The 22,594-nt window shown below is 39.6% G+C and overlaps 4 long non-coding RNA genes across 5 annotated transcripts in view; 2 read left to right on the forward strand and 2 right to left on the reverse strand.

Annotated features, from left to right (window-relative positions):
* The first annotated feature begins 2,080 nt into the window (after positions 1-2,080).
* On the forward strand, positions 2,081-4,083 carry LOC130223332 (uncharacterized). Its single transcript, XR_008836650.1, has 3 exons — positions 2,081-2,248; positions 3,355-3,462; positions 3,677-4,083. It is a non-coding gene; the product is annotated as an uncharacterized LOC130223332 (long non-coding RNA).
* Positions 4,084-4,561: 478 nt separating this feature from the next.
* The window catches only part of LOC130223335 (uncharacterized), a 48,350-nt gene continuing 30,317 nt past the window's right edge, over positions 4,562-22,594 (reverse strand). Inside the window, exon 3 of the long non-coding RNA XR_008836655.1 lies at positions 4,562-4,825. This is a non-coding gene — a long non-coding RNA (uncharacterized LOC130223335). The remainder of the gene's footprint in view (positions 4,826-22,594) is intronic.
* On the forward strand, positions 8,885-11,864 carry LOC130223334 (uncharacterized). Its single transcript, XR_008836654.1, has 3 exons — positions 8,885-9,148; positions 11,350-11,448; positions 11,631-11,864. It is a non-coding gene; the product is annotated as an uncharacterized LOC130223334 (long non-coding RNA).
* On the reverse strand, positions 14,235-21,271 carry LOC130223336 (uncharacterized). 2 transcript variants are annotated; one of them, XR_008836657.1, is made up of 3 exons: positions 18,798-21,257; positions 18,555-18,674; positions 14,235-15,339 (listed from the first exon to the last, which is right to left on the reverse strand). It is a non-coding gene; the product is annotated as an uncharacterized LOC130223336 (long non-coding RNA). The 2 variants fall into 2 exon arrangements; XR_008836656.1 differs by having other exon boundaries at positions 18,555-21,271.

The raw sequence follows: 22,594 nt of genomic DNA on the forward strand, positions 1-22,594 counted from the left end.
GCATTTGGTTTGGTTTTGCTTATTTTGCAGCACGCGATTGGCAAAGGGAAGAGCAGACTGCTTGTAACAACTGCACTCATAAATATTAAAATTCAGCTGACAGAGGTTTGCATATGGTGTCATAACAATGTTGAAGTAACGTCTGCATGACTCTAGGCTCACACATTTAAATGGGTTGTATGATTATTATTGTTTAGATGAATAATAATAGGTTTGATGATTGTGCTGTTCTACTTTAGAACACTGGAATGTTCGTTTGGAATCTTTAGAACGTTTCGAACAGGATGTTGTCCATATATGGTGTTATCCACAAAAATGCCCATCATTTATTAAACATTCAGGTTTAGAGGATGAAATACATCCGTGAGTGAAAGTTCACTTTCATTAGACGACGAATGCACAGCTGAAACATTTTATCCATAATTATTTTGTTTGCTTTAAAACCATCTTCACCAGAGGATATGAAGACCAGGTAGGAAATATTCCAATTCATACGTCAAAATGACTGGCAAAACTGTGTTCCTTAAAGCAACAAGACATAAATCATACAGGAATACTATAGAAGTAGGCCCAATGTTTATTCTAAATAAACACGACATATAATTAATTATTCACAAAGCTAATGATAAATTAAGTACAAAAACATTAAATGAGTTAATACTCCTAAACACTTGGAATGATTGTAGCAGCAGTAGGCCTATCTGACGTCACGACTCATTAGCATACTAGTTTTTTTAATTATTTTGAATAAATTACATTTTAATTGAGTGTAAAATGTTTTAGAAATGTTGCTGCAATACACAAGTTACATGCTTGCGATCAGATACATTTCTCTGATTTCTTAACTAATCAGGGTTTTTAAGTAAGTGTGAAATAATTTTTTAAAAAGGTTTCCTTTGTAGCCTTTCAGAAATAAGTTGCTTCGATGTAATACACGATATTCACCACAGGAGGGCGGCACTGCCTTTTCAATAATATCGATGATTTTTCAAATCAATACAGAATAATTTAATGAAAGCAATAATGGCTCGAGCTTCACTATTGTACACAATTTACCAAAGGAGGGCGGTGTTTTGTTCCCACAACTCCCATTTTTATGTCAAATGTGTGTTAACTTATTTAATACAGCCTGTGTAAAGGTACAATTAAATAAAACAATGACTATATATATATATATATATATATCAGAATCAGAAAGAGCTTTATTGCCAGGTATGTTCACACATACGAGGAATTTGTTTACGTGACAAAGCTTCTACAGTGCAACAGGATTACAGAGACAGGACAAAAAACAGATAATAAATATATTTTAAAAAATAGAAGTAAGTAGTGAGTGCAAATATACAGATTGACAAGTGTATGTACATGTTCATTACTATATACAACGTTATATGTGCAGCTGTTATGTGCAAATTGGCATGTAAAGTGTGTTGTTAAATAAGTGTATATGTGTATAAAAGTGTATGGCAGTAGTGATGTTGGTTCCACAATTATTATCATCAAGTGTTCATGAGATGGATTGCCTGAGGGTAGAAACTGTTTCTGTGTCGGGCTGTTCTGGTGCGCAGTGCTCTGTAGCGTCGACCAGAAGGTAACAGTTCAAAGAGGCAGTGTGCTGGGTGTGAGGGGTCCAGAGTGATTTTGGCAGCCCTTCTGCTATATATATATATATATATATAGCAGAAGGGCTATATATCAAACATAATTCTTTGTCATTATCTCTGTGAGATTTGTTAATGGATGGAAAATTAAAGATAAAATACAGATCAAGAAAGTGAGAGCAAGCTGATTTCTTCTTTCTGATTTCGCCCTCCTGTGGTCACTGTTGTGAATTTCACCACTACAATTCCAGAACTTACAGCGAAATATATTTTGTCGTTTCATTTATTCAACTGTGTCGGATATTTTCTAAATAATTATATGAAATATCTTATCTAAAAGTGCAGTTTATGATTAAAAATGTCAAATGTGATCGTAGTGGCAATGTTAACAGTATCAAAATAATCCATAAAATCATAAGTGCAGCTATTCATCCGCTCCACAAGGCGGCGTGAGCGGGTTTCACCTTCAGCCTGACACCTTGAAACGATTGACAACATGATGACGCTTGATGAAAACAACAACACATGCAAATCCTGTGGATGACAGATAATAATGACACTTAAACAGCTCATTTTCCTGCTCATAAATCTGACAGGCAGACCGTTAAAATGGAGGAATCCAGCATGTCAAGGCGATTCACCTCTCAGTAAGTGAATTGAATTGAGGTACAGTTGGTTTTGTATTTCATTTTTGAACAATGACAACTTGTGACATGGTCTATGTTGATCAGTCTATGTAGACTATGTTGTTTACCACGCTACTTTGAATATTTGGTCTGAAACTGCATGCAAGTTTGACTTCAAAACAACATTAGCACTATTTCATGGACTGTAAACAATGTCGTACTTTAATAGTCATTAACTGCTGATATGACTTGCCAATTTAGAATTTGCAAACAATACTTTAATGAAATTATATCAAGCAGAAACTCTGAGTGTGCGATTATAGAACCAACTTTACATCAATCCACATTTACCATATTATTTACATCAGAATGAGTCACAGGCTGATATTAGATCATCAATATTAGTCTGTGTTGATATTCAGTGCTGTAGGAGCTCAGTAGACTCATGTTTGCTGGAGTTTGTTGTTTCTATAATCTCTTGTTGTGATGTTTTGTAGGTCTGACAGAATAAGAGTCCTCAGTCTGGGTTTAGTGGACAGAAATGGACTTTAATGATGGAAATCTACACATGTTGATCACACTTATTAACACACACACACACAGCAGACAAGCATCAAATACACACACTGCAGGAAGGAAACAGTGTTTTTGTTTCTGTTCAGTGTTTATATGTTAGTTCTGTGGCCTGTAAGACAGTCATTTAATTAAAGCATCATCAGAAGTGAACAGAGAACAACAGTAGATGAATAATAGTGACTGATGGAGCATCACTGGAATAGATCATCTCTCTGTCTGATGTTGCATGTTTTATATGAGATATTAACAGAGGTATTTACTGAATTATCAGTGACTTTAAGACATGTAATGAGTCTAGTAATGTCTGAATGTCTTTGCTCTACAGAATAACTGATGTGTTGTGGATTGTAAAGCAGAGCTGTGTGTGTGGACAGACTCTGACTGTAATGATGTTCACAAAATCACCACAAATCTATTAGATTAACAAGTGTGTAATTCAGAAATATCTCCACAGGAGGGCGCAATATTTCATAAATGTGTAATATTTGTGTATTTGTCTATTGTCAGATCAGATATGCAGTGTGTGTAATAATGTGTGTATTTGTGTGTAGACTCTACAGGATCAGTGAAGTGTTGTGGACTGTAAACCTGTTGAACAGAAGCAGAGACGTGTGGACAGACACTGACTGTACTGATGAGGATCATCTGCTGCTGCACAGGTTATGTAGATCATGTGTGCGTGTGTGTGTGTGTGTGTGTGTGTGTGTGTGTGTGTGTGTGTGTGTGTGTGTGTGTTTGGCTCTTCCACATGTCGGTTACCATCATTTTCTTTGTGGAGGGTCACTCCTCTAGAAAGCAAATGATGATAACCAAAACGGGTGGAGAAGCGACAGAGGTTGACCATTTATATATAGTTGTTTTTATTTTTGTCAGGCTGTAAAGTATAACCCCTGCTGGACACTGCACTGGAAGCTCCAGGGGAAGACTGAACTGGTATCCACCCTTCTTCAGGCGCGCCTCACACTCACTCACCATTCACTCATATCGCAGAGATCTGGCTGGGATCAACCCAGCAACCCCTGAAGCTCTTACCACAGACATATTATCTGGATGCACGCTTAGATTTGCAAGCTGAGACCGCATATCTCACACTTGCAATGTCAGACACAATCAAGAACTAGTGATGTCACTGTGAGGGGTGGGGTTAAGTGTGAGCATTAAAACCATTACATGCAACTCAACTTGCAACTGCACCAATCCTTATCCATCTGAACACCTGCTGGAGCTGATGTTAGACTGCTGAGCTGTGAACTCACAATAAAGAACTGAATAAAAATAAACTTGTTGTGTTGACTCAATCTTCTGAAGTGGGGTTTGAACCCTCATCAACTGTGATGGATGAGGTCTGATATCATGAGCTATTACCACTGAGCCACAGATCTCTTGTCTGAACACCTGCAGGAACTCATATTCGACTCTTGACCTGTAGATGAGCTGTGATTTCACAATAAACATGTTAAAGATCCCTCACGCTCTGAGGAGGGGTTTGATCCCAGGTCCTGTGTGAGGATTCAGAGCTCATGCTGTGTGCTCTGACCACTGGACCATCACCAGCCACACTCATGCAGGAGCTTCTGGTTAACATGAGCACATTTTTAGATGTCAAATATCAAAAAAATAATAAAAATAAGGATGAAAAATACAATAAAATAAGATTTAAACATCAGTATATAGAAATAAACACAGAAATGTACAAATATAAATGATTACAATCAGAATCTAAGAGTTTTTAAGATAACATCATTAATCAGTCAGAAATTTCACTTCTCTGCAGCCTAAACAGCTCGATCAGCGACAGAATGAACTCAGTGCAGCACTGATTCTGAATATATTGATGTGCTCTTCATTACAGCACTCAAACATGATCATATTAACAGAATAAGAGTTGAATGAATGCTGAGACTCACCCGCTGCTGAAGTCCAGGCCGAGCTCTGACAGGGGGCGTGTCTCTGTGTGTCAGTCAGTGAGTGACTCCGCCTAGTGGAGCGCTGGAGAACTGCAGTTCAGGATCAACAGACGAGCTGCAGCAGCACACAGGAGACTGAAGCTTTAAACTCATCCAGTTGTAGACAAAGTCATCATTTTGACAGGATTTCGACTCGCAAAACATCGTGAGTTAACTCTGTGCACTCAACTGAAAGGGTAAGACATATGCTGTTGAATTAAGCACGTGTTCAGTGTGTACACACGGCGATCTGCCTGTAGTGTGTGTGTGTGAAGCAGATGCTAATTCCTCCTCAGTTCATCCTGATGTGTGTCGTGTTTGATCAGTGATTTGGGTTTGTGATGCAGATTATATTAGTTTAAGCAGAACTAGTAGCTTCATTGGCTCTTTACACTTTAAATGATTAAATATGCAGATTTATAAAGTAAATAAACTCTATGATGCACAAGTTAGTTCTGGAGTTCAGAGCGGACTGATATTCAGACCGAACAGCATTGAGACAGTGTGTTCACAGTGTGTATCACTCCGCGCGTCCGTGTTTGCGAGTTCCAGACAGACGGTCAGTTTATTGCTGGAGGCGGATTTATATTAGCTGTCAATCACTGAGGAGACGCACATGTGCAGAGGAGCTGTTGTGGGATATCTGAAGGATACACAGATATATTATAGGATTTAGGATATATTATAGGATTTAGGATATATTATATAGATCTACATTTATATAATGTTTAAAATATATAATATAATACTTTAAAATAATTTTAAAAATTGAGAAAAGTTACTTTTAAAAGTAATATATTACAATATTAAGCCTAGCTTAGATGGAAAAAATAAATGAATTACACAACAATAACTTAAAACATAATTTTCCTTAAAACATAATTATTACATTTAATAACTTTAAAGGTGACTCAAGACTAATATAAGACTTTTTAAAAGTAAATTTCCCAGCACATAATCATCCTGCACACTCCGATACAGTAGGTGGCGATATGCACCTGATAAGTGATGACTGCAGTCTGAAATGAAACTAATAATAAGAAGAAGACTAATTATTTCATCAGTGCACATGATGGACGTCAGCCTTTATGCTCCTGCACTCTGAACTGAATCAGTCGATGCAGCATCTGGTAAATAACCTCTTGATGTGTTGTTTTGTTTTACTAGATGTCTTCTGGTGATGGATCTACACTGATATCTGTTCATTACGCTGCACATGTCGTCTCTCTCTCGTCTCTGATAGACTCAGTTCAGCTCATGCAGCTCTCTGAAACATGCTGAGGATTTCAGTAAGAGCGAAACCCTGTGCAGGATCTGGAAATACAGCTTTACATGTGAACTGAAGCCATGAGGAAGAGGAAGGTGGTTCTTCATCATGTCCTCACTGATAAAACCCTGACTTTACACTCTTTACCTGTAATGTCGACCTGATTACGGGCCTGTTTCAATACACACACTTCTGCTCTTGAACACATCAGAGCATCTGAACATGATATTTGAGGCTGAACGTTTCCCATCAGGCATCATGTTCTAGTTCTCGTCTTCAGTGTTCAAGTTATGCTAATAAGATCTTTAATTTGTCAGTAAAAATAAAGTATTAGAGCATTTATTACTGTCAGAGCAGTCTGATTGAGCTCATTACTGTCACCTCATTAGAAGATTACAGATAATAAACTACTGCTGCAGGTAAAGTTAAGACAGAGCACACGTGTCCTGTAAGAGCATCAGACATGTCGACTCCTGCAGTCTTATACTGAACACTTGATCAAACACAGAGAAAACAGCAGCAAGTACACAAGTGCTCAGAGCAAAGACAGCAAGTGTTGATATTCAGACAGGCCCCATTTTACACGTCACTGTCTTATTGATTATTAATGTCTGCTGATTATTAATGTCTGCTGATTATTAATGTCTGTCATCTAATCTGAGCTTGTTGATTTGGTCAGACAGAGTCAGCTGAAGTAAGATGTTCTTACCGTCTGGTTCTTCTAGACGTCTCCTCTAGCTCAGGCTGAATGTCTGTCTGAAGATAAAGAGAGTCGAGTGTTGATGATTGTTGCTTCTCAATAATTCAGCTCATTTGTTTTGAAGATCAGCTTAAACTATATTGTAGATTCATCACATCAGCGCCCTCTAGTGGAGAAACACTGACATCTCAGGATTTTGTTGAGCATCTTTCTAAAATCAGGATTGGCCAGATAGATTTGTGCTCTGAACCACTGATTCAATCACAGAGTCGAATCAAAGATTCAAACTAAAGATTCAAAGTTTAATGAATCAGTGATTCAAAAGCAGCGTCACTGCATATAAGAGATTTGACTCACCTGTGTTTGTCGTGTCTTTTCTTCACACTCCTTTACTTTCCATCTGTGCTGTGAATAAAAACACACAAACATTAAGAAATGGCTCCTTTACTGTGCTGAAAATACAGAAGAAGGTGTGTAACTCTTTAGCTGATTTGTGATCTTCAGTAAAAACTTGTGAACTTAATTATAAACCCTGCAGCACATGTCAGACTCAGTGGCTCAGGTGGTAAAGTATTGTGCTTTAATCATGGAGACTTGAGTTCAAATCCTGCTATCACTGAATATACATTGTTGTGATCAAATCAAAGAGGACTAAAAGCTTCCTCTGAGTGTGAAGAGCACAGTGGTGTGACTGGATAAACATGCTTAAGGAGGCTAAGAGAGATGTGGGTTAAACTTTATTGTCCAATTACAGCTCAGATGGAGTCTAACATCAGTTCCAGCAGGTGTTCAGTCAGGAGATCTGTGGCTCTGTGGTAAGAGCGCTGCCCCATGGCTTCAGGGGTTGCTGGTTCAATGCCAGCCAGAACTCTGTGATATGAGTGAATGGTGAGTGAGTGTGAGGCGCGCCTGAAGAAGGGGGGATACCAGTACGGTCTCCCCCTGGAGCTTCCGGAGCCATGTCCAGCAGGGGTTATACTTTACAGCCTGACAAAAAAATTTAAAATGAACTGTATAAAAATTCTGGACCTTCCCCACCCGTTTCGGTTACCATCATTTGCTTTCTAGAGGAGTGACCCTCCACAAAGAAAATGATGGTAACCGACATGCGGATGAGCCACAATCACACACATGATCTACATCACCTGTGCAGCAGCAGATGATCCTCATCAGTACAGTCAGTGTCTGTCCACACGTCTTACAGTCCACAAGACTCTGTAGTCAAGACAGAAATACATTAATACACACATATCTGATCTAGAAAGAGACAAATACACACAAAATATTGTTGGCCATTTTAAAAATAATAGAGTTTAATGAATAGATTATTATTGAATATTAATGTTTCATATTGATATAATACAGCAGACTCTATTATACTTCAGTAATGCTGCATCAATGTTTTACTGTTCACTTTGGTGTTAAATACAGTTTTACAGCCACAAAACAACAACACTGAATAAAAAAGCCTCATTAAAATAATGACAGATCTCTGAACATCATCACTAGTTTACAGAAACACTGAAACGGAATGAACAGCAGTCACTAACATCAGCAAAGTGTCTTTCCATCACATGTGTTTTATATCTGGACGCTTTAAATAATCCTGTCATTTACTCTTACTACAGTATTCAGGACTAGAAGAATTAACAGCAGAAATAAACATCAGAGCTTCACACAACGACTGCAGGATCAACACAGACACACATATTACTCTTAATGATGTGAATATCAGTGGATAAAACATTGACAGATTGTAAATGTCCCGCAACTACCATCAAAACATCTGCTGTATATGAGGAAATCCACTTACTTTCAGCTGAGTCGCGGGACAAGCTCGAGTGATCCATTTTAACGGGTTGTGTGTCGGTTTAATTATCAGATTAGCTGGTAATATTTGTGTTTAAAGTGTAATTATTAATATCTGTCATCTGCAGGATCTGCATGTGTTGTTGTGGTTTGCGTCATCAAGCGTCATCATGTGGTCAATCAATCAGCAGAGGCAAAACTGCTGCGCGCCCTCCTGTGGTCACTGTTGTGAATGACACAGTTAAATAAGTATTATTAAATAAGGCTTCAGCTGTGTCGGTTGTAATATGAAAAACATGATATGAAGAAACGTTTATAAACACGCAGTTTATGACTCAAACAGTCAAATGTGATCACGGCACTGTTAGGATTAGTAGATCAAATCAATAGTGCAGTTTTTCCTCCGCTCCACAAGGCGGCGAGAGCGCGTTTCACCTTCAGTCTGACACCTTTCAATGATGGACGACATGACGCTTGATGAAAACAACAACACATGCAGGTCCTGCAGAATAAATACAATAATGACACTTAAACAGCTCATTTTCCTGCTCATCTGCACATAAATCTGACAGGCAGACCGTTAAAATGAAGGAATCCAGCATGTCAACGCGATTCACCTCTAAGTAAGTGAATTTATCCTGTCAACAATGATCTGGAGATATTACCTGCCACTTTTACTCTGTTATTTACATCAGAATGAGTCACAGGCTGATATTAGAGCATCAATATTAGTCTGTGTTGATATTCAGTGCTTTAGGAGCTCAGTAGACTCATGTTTGCTGGAGTTTGTTGTTTCTATAATCTCTTGTTGTGATGTTTTGTAGGTCTGACAGAATAAGAGTCCTCAGTCTGGGTTTAGTGGACAGAAATGGACTTTAATGATGGAAATCTGCACATGTTGATCACACTTATTAACACACACACAGCAGACAAGCATCAAATACACACACTGCAGGAAGGAAACAGTGTTTTTGATTCTGTTCAGTGTTTATATGTTAGTTCTGTGGCCTGTAAGACAGTCATTTAATTAAAGCATCATCAGAAGTGAACAGAGAACAACAGTAGATGAATAATAGTGACTGATGGAGCATCACTGGAATAGATCATCTCTCTGTCTGATGTTGCATGTTTTATATGAGATATTAACAGAGGTATTTACTGAATTATCAGTGACTTTAAGACATGTAATGAGTCTAGTAATGTCTGAATGTCTTTGCTCTTTAGAATAACTGATGTGTTGTGGATTGTAAAGCAGAGCTGTGTGTGTGAACAGACTCTGACTGTAATAATGTTCACAAAATCACCACAAATCTATTAGATTAACAAGTGTGTAATTCAGAAATATCTCCACAGGAGGGCGAAAAGTATGGAATAAAATCGCTGTCATAAATATTTCGTGCGTAAATAAAACTCACACATCCGTAATTATAAAATCGTAAAGGAAAACGGAACGTACTCGTAATTTTACAAGGGTACAATTCCAAAATCTGCGATGAGAACAGACACAGATACGACACTTTCTTTGTCTGTTTGTGTATGACTGATAAATTCACGATGGGTGTACTTTCCCTCTTTGAGAAATGTCCGTCATGAGCTGTAATAAAAGGTTGAGACTTAATAAGGTCCATTTTCGCTGTGTTTCTTGGACATCTTACAGAATCAATTATTTATTTATTTATTTATTTATACAGGGACAATGTACAACATGACATGTTGTGCCAGAATTAGCTATAAAGCTAATTAGGTTACTTAATCAACAGATGTCCTGTTATAGTTGAACACCGTTAAGTGATTCACTGAGAGACTCTGTGCTCGCTGCCTGTAACATTAACTTACACTATGCCAGCTCTCTATCCTCGGCCCGTTCTTAATTAAAAAAAAATTTTTAAAACCATTAAGAAGGTTTCCAAAAGTGCAAGAGTGAGTCTGAGCATTTATAGAAACATTAGGCATCAGTTACCTATGGCTGCTGCTAAACTTTTTATGAATACAATGATTTTCCCTCACTTATCTTATTGTGCTACAAGCTGGTCCCACACGAACATTACAACATTAAAACCATTGTATGTTATATATAAACAAACTGTTAAAATTTTAGCTAAAAAGCCAAGGAGCTATCATCATTGTAACTGTATTGCACAACAAAAATTACTAACATTCGACAGTTTCTTATTTTATGCTGATGTGTGTTTAATGTCTAAAATATTTAATGATCTTGCACCACCACCCCTCAAACAATGTGTGATTGTTGGCAAGGACAATATAAGACAGACTAGGTCACTTGTTTATTAATGCCTGTGACAGCGGTGACGTTATTTTGACAGTGGAGTGTCGCTGTTTGATTCGTACTCGTAATCAGGACTTCATGTCCGTGTTGAAGCTGTATCTCGTGTTTGTAAAGTACACCCATCGTGAATTTATCAGTCTTACACAAACAGACAAAGAAAGTGTCGTATCTGTGTCTGTTCTCATCGCAGATTTTGGAATTGTACCCTTGTAAAATTACGAGTACGTTCCGTTTTCCTTTACGATTTTATAATTACGGATGTGTGAACTTTATTTACGCACGAAATATTTATGACAGCGATTTTATTCCATAGAAAAGCTGAAATTGATTCAGTTTGATTTGCAGTGGTGTAATTCACCAAAATCACCACACGAGGGCGAATATTTTAAATTCAGTATATTTGAATGTGTAATTCAGAAATATCTCCACAGGAGGGCGCAATATTTTATACATGTGTAATATTTGTGTATTTGTCTATTGTCAGATCAGATATGCAGTGTGTGTAATAATGTGTGTATTTGTGTGTCGACTCTACAGGATCAGTGAAGTGTTGTGGACTGTAAGCCTGTTGAACAGAAGCAGAGACGTGTGGACAGACACTGACTGTACTGATGATGAGCATCTGCTGATGCACAGGTGATGTAGATTATGTGTGTGATTGTGTGTGTGTGTGTGTTTGGCTCTTCCACATGTCGGTTACCATCATTTTCTTTGTGGAGGGTCACTCCTCTAGAAAGCAAATGATGGTAACCGAAACAGTGGGGGAAGGGACAAAGGTCCAAAATTTTTATAGTTCATTTTTATTTTTTTTCCAGCAGTAAAGAAGTATAACCCCTGCTGGACATGGCTCTGGAAGCTCCAGGGGGAGACCGAACTGGTATCCCCCCTTCTTCAGGCGCACCTCACACTCACTCACCATTCACTCATATCACAGAGTTCTGGCTGGCATTGAACCAGCAACCCCTGAAGCCGTGGGGCAGCGCTCTTACCACAGAGCCACAGATCTCCTGACTGAGCACCTGCTGGTACTGGTGTTTGCCTGCAGACCTGTGTGTGAGCTGTTTCAATAAAACAAGATACAAATCAGATCTGAACCCTTGTCTTTATGAGTCTCTTCCTCAGTGAGCTTGTGTTTATTCACTCACCCATCATGAGTTTCACATCAGCGTCCATCATCAGGAGCTCTTGGTGAATATAATGAGCTCAACATGGACATTAGCCATGGTGAGGTTTGAACCCGGGTCTCCTTGATTAAAGCTCAACACTTTATGACCTGAGCTACCGAGTCTAGATGTTGGAGAAGATATCTGAATGGGGCTTTATCACTAATCTCATCATGACCAAGGTTTGACACTTGTTTCTTTGTAATTTGGCTCACAAAACAAGTGATGCCAAATGTCAAGCTCTGTGGTTCAGTGGATGAGCGTTCAACTTTCGTACAGAAGTGTAAAGGATCGAATCCTGCTAGAACAAGATACAAGTCAGATTTGAACATTTGACTTTATGAGTCTCTCCTCAGAGAACTTGTGTTTATTGACTCACCCATCATGAGTTTCACATCAGTGTTCATCATCCAACTTGAGCTCATTATATTCACCATCAGCTTCCATCATCAGGGCAGGACGCTGATGGTGAATATAATGAGCTCAAGGTGGACATTAGCCATAGCAAGGTTTGAACCCGGGTCTCCTTGATTAAAGCTCAACACTTTATGACCTGAGCCACTGTGTCTGGATGGTGAAGCAGATGTTTGAATGGGGCTTTATCTATTTCTTAACTTTAACCGTGATTTGGGATTAATTTCTTTGTAATTTGGCTCACAAACAACTACTGCCAGAAGTCAAACCCTGTGGTTCAGTGTATGAGTGTTTGACTACCATACAGAAGAGTGAAGGATCAAATCCCACACAGTGGCTGAACACGTTCGATGAGGACAAGGTTGCGGTAGAGGTTTGGCTCTGAAACTCTCTTCGCTGTGTGGAGCACACCAAAGGAGCTACTGATAGGGAAGTAATCAGTGCGGGAGCACAAATGAGGAAAAACACTTTTGTATTTTGTAATTGCATCAGCAGTAAAGAGCAGTAACAGGGCTTGGATTTGAACCCAGGTATGCTGTGAGAACTTCACATCTCAGTCTGTGTGCTCTGACCACTACACCATCAGCACACACACACACCAACACTTCTTTCTCCAGTGTAAGGATAACCACATTTACACATTTTGAAAAAAAAAAAACTAAATAAACACAAATAATTAATATAAAATGTAAATTATTCAAAATACATTTAAACTGCATCATCTGCTAATATATTATTATATTTCATTGTTCAAAATGTGTAAAACCTGCTTATTCTTCAATCAAGCACATCAAGCATATTTTAAATGATCTTACAGCTGCTTGTGGGGCTTTAAATGTTACTAAACACAATTAAACACTGGAAAATATCATCATTTACTCCTAAACTCTCCTCATACTGTATTGAGGACTCGACAGCAAATCTGGCCAATCAAATGCTTTCTACAGAAAGTCCCTCCCACAACAAACACGCGACAGACCAGCAGCACAACAAACACACTTTCTGGACTCTCTACTGGAAATATGAGCTCATAAATACATTTACTGGAGCTGTGAATCTGCCTGGATGTGGAGGAGTGTGTGGAGGAGCATCAGCTGTTGAGCGCTGGTCAAAGATCAGCAGCAGAAACACAACAGACACACGTGTGTATCTTCACTGCTGCAGAGGAGAGAGAGAGAGAGAGAGAGAGAGAGAGAGAGAGAGAGAGAGAGAGAGAGAGAGAGAGAGAGAGCAATGACTGAACACAAACACTACAACAACATCACTACAAACTAAACCAACGAAACAAAGTCACTTACAGGTGAGTCGCGTTACTCTCCATTTCTGCACTTTGTGTGGCTTTTCTTCCCTGTCGGGCTGTAATATGTGCTGTTGACTGACATTATGAGTCTGGCACTGAGCTGTCATCTGCTGGAGCTCAACTTGACGCCAGTAAAACGGTGTACCTGTGTTGATCTGTGTCGCTGTTGTCAAAGGTGTTCAGGCTAAAAGAGCAAGCTCGCTGATGCCGCCTAGTGGAGCGGATCGAAACTGCGCTTTAACGCGCACACCTAACCCCACCCCTCACAGTGACGTCACTAGCTCAACTGGGTGCATTGTGTCTGATATATGCAGTTTCAGCTTAAAAATCTAGGTCTGCATCCAGATACTATTAGAGAAAGAGTGATCAAATCTGCCTCTTGCAGAGTTCACAAGATTTAAAAAAGCAGCCAGCCATGTTTATAAGGCATTTATGAAGGGAAACGAGTTCATATTTCTGTTGGTAAAATTATTATTTGTGTCTGCGTCAATTAAATCTGTGAGCCATGAAAATATTCTGCATCCCCAATATAAAAGCTCGTCTAATAAATTAAATGTATGTTTATTGATGAGAGGCGCATTAATTACACACAGGCTAAATGACAATCTGGAGTGAAGAACATCATGGTGAGAAAGTCACACGCTTTACAGTACAATATTCATGTTTTACACTTCATTTATCAATATTTGATGTCAAGTCTGTAATCATCAGCTTTTGGGAATTCTTTTATGTTACATTCATAGTCTATTTGTTTGTTTGCTGGAGATTCAATAAGATTAAGAGAGTTTACTGAAGACAGTTTGCCGTTCTGTGACCCTCACATAGAGTTGGCTGGCCGATCTCGCTGCCTTACAATAACAAACACACAGCAATTATACTCTGACAGAGGGCCACAAATGGCGTCAACAAAGGTATAAAGATCCTGATTTTCAGTTCAGGCCTAAGAAATTCTTCCATTCGTAACTTTAATAACGGTTCATGTAACTGAGTTATCTAGACCAGTGTTTCCCAACCCTGTTCCTGAAGGCACACCAACAGTACACATTTTCAACCTCTCCCTAATCAAACAGACCTGAATCAACTGATCATAACATCAGAAGAGACTCCAACACCTGAAGTTAATGGGTCAGAAAAGGGAGACATCCAAAATATGTACTGTTGGTGTGCCTCCAGGAACAGGGTTGGGAAACACTGCTCTTGACTATGCAGTATTATTTTACATTTGATTATTCAGTTGCTGTACCTGAGTACTGTTAGACTCTTCAGGAAACAGTAAAACATTGTTTATTTCATCTCTATCTTCCTCTTCGCTGCATTTATCTAAGCTTGTAGATTGTTTATTATATTTATTCAGATGCTCTCCTCTACAGAATCATCCTAATCAATCTAAAATGATCAATTCTGTACACATAGAGCCGTTCAAGTCATCTGGTGAAATTGTTCTCATATCACAATATAAATCACAGAAATCTAAATATCACAATGTGACATATTTCCAATATCGAGCAGCTCTACAGAGAACGACCTGTTTCATCCTCAAGGCTGTTTCTCGTACTCTCAGCCGTCTTATCTGAAACTGGTTAATACTGGTGTAGTCTACATCCAGACTGGCAGCTGCTGCTACACACCTCTGACCTGGCTTGGTAGATTCTGAAAACAGAGATTTGACACAGACAGACGCTTTAACTGAACACATCACTAAATTAGGTCATGTTTAACTTCATTCACTGATCAAAATCATGTCAAAGATTAAAAACTGACTCAAATAATCATAATAATAAAGTCAACAAGAACAGATTTGGATCTTTCCTGGAACAGATGAAGACAGAAAACGACTCGCTTCAACATGTAGCAGAACTGTGCTCACGATGACCTCAGTTTACTGTCTCACTGTCATTTGAAGATCCCCATAAAACTGTGTAATATTTAGAGTTTGATGATATTTCTTTATTTAATAATAATTACTTTTTTTAAAACCTCAAAGACTTTCTGCTTCCTTTTAGGGTGCTTTCACTCTAGCACTTTTGGTCCGCACCCGGGTTTGTTTGACGTCACAGTACGGTACGTTTAGCTAGTGTGAACATATCTTCTGAACTCGGGTTCGCACACGTGAACCGTACCCGAGTCCGCCTGAAAGAGGTGGTCTGGGTTCGGTTCATGTGAACTCTGGTACGGTTCACTTCTGGTATGAATGCAATCGTACCAAACAACGGAAATGAACCGCCAACTGTACAACAATAACTTCACCAATTGGCGAAAGTGAAGAAAAAAACCTTGAAAGAACCAGGCTCAGATGAAAATACACATAACCACAGCTGCACCACAGGAAGTGAAATCTCAGTGCTTTACATCTGCTGTGCTGAAGTTCAGGAAAATCACCACAATCCTTCAAATCAACGGATCTGCAAAGCTGTAATTCAGAAATATCTCCACAGGAGGGCGACGTGTTTAAATTCATTCAATTAGATTTGCAGTGGTGTCATTCACCAAAATCACCACACGAGGGCGAATATTTTAAATTCATCAAATTCGCAGTGGTGTAATTCAGAAATATCTCCACAGGAGGGTGAAACGTTCAGTATTTTAAAACAGCAGCAGCGCAGTCCACAATAATCACCACAAGAGGGCGAATATTTCAAATTCAGTAAATTCAAGATTTGCAAACGTGAAGTTCAGAGAAATCTCCACAGGAGGGCGCAATATTTAATACACATGTAATATTTGTCTGTTGTTAGATCAGATATTCAGTGTGTTTAATAATGTGTTCATTTGTGTCGACTCTACAGGATCAGTGAAGTGTTGTGAACTGTAAGCCTATTGAACAGAAGCAGAGACGTGTGGACAGACACTGACTGTACTGATGATAAGCATCTGCTGCTGCACAGGTGATGTAGATCATGTGTGTGATTGTGTGTGTGTGTGTGTTTGGCTCTTCCACATGTCGGTTACCATCATTTTCTTTGTGGAGGGTCACTCCTCTAGAAAGCAAATGATGGTAACCGAAACAGTGGGGGAAGGGACAAAGGTCCAAAATTTTTATACAGTTCATTTTTATTTTTTTCCAGCAGTAAAGAAGTATAACCCCTGCTGGACATGGCTCCGGAAGCTCCAGGGGGAGACCGAACTGGTATCCCCCCTTCTTCAGGCGCGCCTCACACTCACTCACCATTCACTCATATCGCAGAGTTCTGGCTGGCATTGAACCAGCAACCCCTGAAGCCGTGGGGCAGCGCTCTTACCACAGAGCCACAGATCTCCTGACTGAGCACCTGCTGGTACTGGTGTTTGCCTGCAGACCTGTGTGTGAGCTGTGTCAATAAAACAAGATACAAGTCAGATCTGAACCCTTGTCTTTATGAGTCTCTTCCTCTGAGAACTTGTGTTTATTCACTCACCCATCATGAGTTTCACATCAGCTTCCATCATCAGGAGCTCTTGGTGAATATAATGAGCTCAAGATGGACATAAGCCATGGTGAGGTTTGAACCCGGGTCTCCTTGATTAAAGCTCAACACTTTATGACCTGAGCCACTGAGTCTAGATGTTGGAAGAGATATCTGAATGGGGTTTTATCACCAATCTCAGTATGACCAAGGTTTGACATTTGTTTCTTTGTAATTTGGCTCACAAAACAACTGATGCCAAAAGTCAAGCCCTGTGGTTCAGTGGATGAGCGTTCAACTTTCGTACAGAAGTGTAAAGGATCGAATCCCGCTAGAACAAGATACAAGTCAGATTTGAACCTTTGACTTTATGAGTCTCTCCTCAGAGAACTTGTGTTTATTGACTCGCCCATCATGAGTTTCACATCAGTGTTCATCATCCAACTTGAGCTCATTATATTCACCATCAGCTTCCATCATCAGGGCAGGACACTGATGGTGAATATAATGAACTCAAGATGGACATTAGCCATAGCAAGGTTTGAACCCGGGTCTCCTTGATTAAAGCTCAACACTTTATGACCTGAGCCACTGTGTCTGGATGGTGAAGCAGATGTTTGAATGGGGCTTTATCTATTTCTTAACTTTAACCGTGATTTGGGATAAATTTCTTTGTAATTTGGCTCACAAACAACTACTGCCGGAAGTCAAGCCCTGTGGTTCAGTGTATGAGAGTTTGACTACCATACAGAAGAGTGAAGGATCAAATCCCACACAGTGGCTGAACTCACATTCGATGAGGACAAGGTTACGGTAGAGGTTTGGCTCTGAAACTCTCTTCGCTGTGTGGAGCACACCAAAGGAGCTACTGATAGGGAAGTAATCAGTGCGGGAGCACAAATGAGGAAAAACACTTTTGTATTTTGTAATTGCATCAGCAGTAAAGAGCAGTAACAGGGCTTGGATTTGAACCCAGGTATGCTGTGAGAACTTCACATCTCAGTCTGTGTGCTCTGACCACTACACCATCAGCACACACACACCAACACTTCTTTCTCCAGTGTAAGGATAACCACATTTACACATTTTGAAAAAAAAAAAACTAAATAAACACAAATAATTAATATAAAATGTAAATTATTCAAAATACATTTAAACTGCATCATCTGCTAATATATTATTATATTTCATTGTTCAAAATGTGTAAAACCTGCTTATTCCTAAATCAAACACATCAAGCATATTTTAAATGATCTTACAGCTGCTTGTGGGGCTTTAAATGTTACTAAACACAATTAAACACTGAAAAATATCATCATTTACATCTAAACTCTCCTCATACTGTATTGAGGACTCGACAGCAAATCTGGCCAATCAAATGCTTTCTACAGAAAGTCCCTCCCCCAACACACACGCGACAGACCAGCAGCACAACAAACACACTTTCTGGACTCTCTACTGGAAATATGAGCTCATAAATACCTTTACTGGAGCTGTGAATCCGCCTGGATGTGGAGGAGTGTGTGGAGGAGCATCAGCTGTTGAGCGCTGGTCAAAGATCTGCAGCAGAAACACAACAGACACACGTGTGTATCTTCACTGCTGCAGAGGAGAGAGAGAGAGAGAGAGAGAGAGAGAGAGAGAGAGAGAGAGAGAGAGAGCAATGACTGAACACAAACACTACAACATCACCACAAACTAAACCAACGAAACAAAGTCACTTACAGGTGAGTCGCGTTACTCTGCATTTCTGCACTTTGTGTGGCTTTTCTTCGCTGTCGGGCTGTAATATCTGCTGTTGACTGACATTATGAGTCTGGCACTGAGCTGTCATCTGCTGGAGCTCATCTTGACACCAGTAAAACGGTGTACCTGTGTTGATCTGTGTCGCTGTTGTCAAAGGTGTTCAGGCTAAAAGAGCAAGCTCGCTGATGCCGCCTAGTGGAGCGGATCGAAACTGCGCTTTAATGCGCACACCTAACCCCACCCCTCACAGTGACGTCACTAGCTGAACTGGGTGCATTGTGTCTGATATATGCAGTTTCAGCTTAAAAATCTAGGTCTGCATCCAGATACTATTGGAGAAAGACTGATCAAATCTGCCTCTTGCAGAGTTCACAAGATTTAAAAAAGCAGCCAGTCATCTTTATAGGGCATTTATGGAAGGAAACGAGTTCATATTTCTGTTGGTAAAATTATTATTTGTGTCTGCGTCAATTAAATCTGTGAGCCATGAAAATATTCTGCATCCCCAATATAAAAGCTCGTCAAATAAATTAAATGTATGTTTATTGATGAGAGGCGCATTAATTACACACAGGCTAAATGACAATCTGGAGTGAAGAACATCATGGTGAGAAAGTCACACGCTTTACAGTACAATATTCATGTTTTACACTTCATTTATCAATATTTGATGTCGAGTCTGTAATCATCAGCTTTTGGGAATTCTTTTATGTTACATTCATATTGGTTTGATATTTCCACATTGTTAATCAAGAATTTGAGCTGAAGTTCTGAATAAAGAGAGCAAAAATAATCACTTATTACTGATTAGATGTTGAGTTTATGCTGTAAAAGTTAAAAAGTGGTTAAACACACAGACACATTGTTAGGAGGGAAATTAACAGTTGAGAGCAAAACGACTGGTGTGTCCGATCAAGAGAAGACTCCGAGCCGGAGATTCAATAAGATTAAGAGAGTTTACTGAAGACAGTTTGCCGTTCTGTGACACTCACATAGAGTTGGCTGGCCGATCTCGCTGCCTTACAATAACAAACACACAGCAATTATACTCTGACAGAGGGCCACAAATGGCATCAACAAAGGTATAAAGATCCTGATTTTCAGATTAGGCCCAAGAAATTCTTCCATTCGTAACTTTAATAACGGTTCATTTAACTGAGTTATCTAGGCTATGCAGTGTTATTTTACATTTGATTATTCAGTTGCTGTACCTGAGTACGGTTAGACTCTTCAGCAAACAGTAAAACATTGTTTATTTCATCTCTATCTTTCTCTTCACTGCATTTATCTAAGCTTGTAGATTGTTTATTAAATTTATTCAGATTATCTCCTCTACAGAATCATCCTAATCAATCTAAAATGATCAATTCTGTACACATAGAGCCGTTCAAGTCATCTGGTGAAATTGTTCTCATTTCACAATATAAATCACAGAAATCTAAATATCACAATGTGACATATTTCCAATATTCTGAACTTGGGTGCGCACATGTGAACCGTACCCGAGTCCGCCTGAAAGAGGTGGTCTGGGGTTCGGTTCAAGCGAACTCTGGTACGGTTCACTTCTGGTATGAATGCAATCGTACCAAACAACGGAAATGAACCGCCAACTGTACAACAAAAACTTCACCAATTGGCGAAAATGAAGAAAAAAAAAACCTCGAAAGAACCAGGCTCAGATGAAAATACACATAACTACAGCTGCACCACAGGAAGTGAAATCTCAGTGCTTTACATCTGCTGTGCTGAAGTTCAGGAAAATCACCACAATCCTTCAAATCAACGGATCTGCAAAGCTGTAATTCAGAAATATCTCCACAGGAGGGCGACGTGTTTAAATTCATTCAATTAGATTTGCAGTGGTGTCATTCACCAAAATCACCACACGAGGGCGAACATTTTAAATTCATCAAATTCGCAGTGGTGTAATTCAGAAATATCTCCACAGGAGGGAGAAACGTTCAGTATTTTAGAACAGCAGCAGCGCAGTCCACAAAATCACCACAAGAGGGCGAATATTTCAAATTCAGTAAATTCAAGATTTGCAAACGTGAAGTTCAGAGAAATCTCCACAGGAGGGCGCAATATTTAATACACATGTAATATTTGTCTGTTGTTAGATCAGATATTCAGTGTGTTTAATAATGTGTTCATTTGTGTGTCGACTCTACAGGATCAGTGAAGTGTTGTGGACTGTAAACCTGTTGAACAGAAACAGAGACGTGTGGACAGACACTGACTGTACTGATGATGAGCATCTGCTGCTGCACAGGTGATGTAGATTATGTGTGTGATTGTGTGTGTGTGTTTGGCTCTTCCACATGTCGGTTACCATCATTTTCTTTGTGGAGGGTCACTCCTCTAGAAAGCAAATGATGGTAACCGAAACAGTGGGGGAAGGGACAAAGATCCAAAATTTTTATACAGTTCATTTTTATTTTTTTCCAGCAGTAAAGAAGTATAACCCCTGCTGGACATGGCTCCGGAAGCTCCAGGGGGAGACCGAACTGGTATCCCCCCTTCTTCAGGCGCGCCTCACACTCACTCACCATTCACTCATATCGCAGAGTTCTGGCTGGCATTGAACCAGCAACCCCTGAAACCATGGGGCAGCGCTCTTACCACAGAGCCACAGATCTCCTGACTGAGCACCTGCTGGTACTGGTGTTTGACTGCAGACCTGTGTGTGAGCTGTTTCAATAAAACAAGATACAAGTCAGATCTGAGCCCTTGTCTTTATGAGTCTCTTCCTCAGTGAGCTTGTGTTTATTGATTCACCCATCATGAGTTTCACATCAGCGTCCATCATCAGGAGCTCTTGGTGAATATAATGAGCTCAAGATGGACATTAGCCATGGTGAGGTTTGAACCCGGGTCTCCTTGATTAAAGCTCAACACTTTATGACCTGAGCTACCGAGTCTAGATGTTGGAGGAGATATCTGAATGGGGCTTTATCACTAATCTCATCATGACCAAGGTTTGACATTTGTTTCTTTGTAATTTGGCTCACAAAACAACTGATGCCAAATGTCAAGCTCTGTGGTTCAGTGGATGAGCGTTCAACTTTCGTACAGAAGTGTGAAGGATCGAATCCTGCTAGAACAAGATACAAGTCAGATTTGAACATTTGACTTTATGAGTGTCTCCTCAGAGAACTTGTGTTTATTGACTCGCCCATCATGAGTTTCACATCAGTGTTCATCATCCAACTTGAGCTCATTATATTCACCATCAGCTTCCATCATCAGGGCAGGACGCTGATGGTGAATATAATGAGCTCAAGATGGACATTAGCCATAGCAAGGTTTGAACCCGGGTCTCCTTGATTAAAGCTCAACACTTTATGACCTGAGCCACTGTGTCTGGATGGTGAAGCAGATGTTTGAATGGGGCTTTATCTATTTCTTAACTTTAACCGTGATTTGGGATTAATTTCTTTGTAATTTGGCTCACAAATAACTACTGCCAGAAGTCAAACCCTGTGGTTCAGTGTATGAGTGTTTGACTACCATACAGAAGAGTGAAGGATCAAATCCCACACAGTGGCTGAACACGTTCGATGAGGACAAGGTTGCGGTAGAGGTTTGGCTCTGAAACTCTCTTCGCTGTGTGGAGCACACCAAAGGAGCTACTGATAGGGAAGTAATCAGTGCGGGAGCACAAATGAGGAAAAACACTTTTGTATTTTGTAATTGCATCAGCAGTAAAGAGCAGTAACAGGGCTTGGATTTGAACCCAGGTATGCTGTGAGAACTTCACATCTCAGTCTGTGTGC

The sequence above is a fragment of the Danio aesculapii genome, chromosome 4 (assembly GCF_903798145.1).
Source record: "Danio aesculapii chromosome 4, fDanAes4.1, whole genome shotgun sequence".
In the NCBI taxonomy this organism is placed as follows: Eukaryota; Metazoa; Chordata; class Actinopteri; order Cypriniformes; family Danionidae; genus Danio; species Danio aesculapii.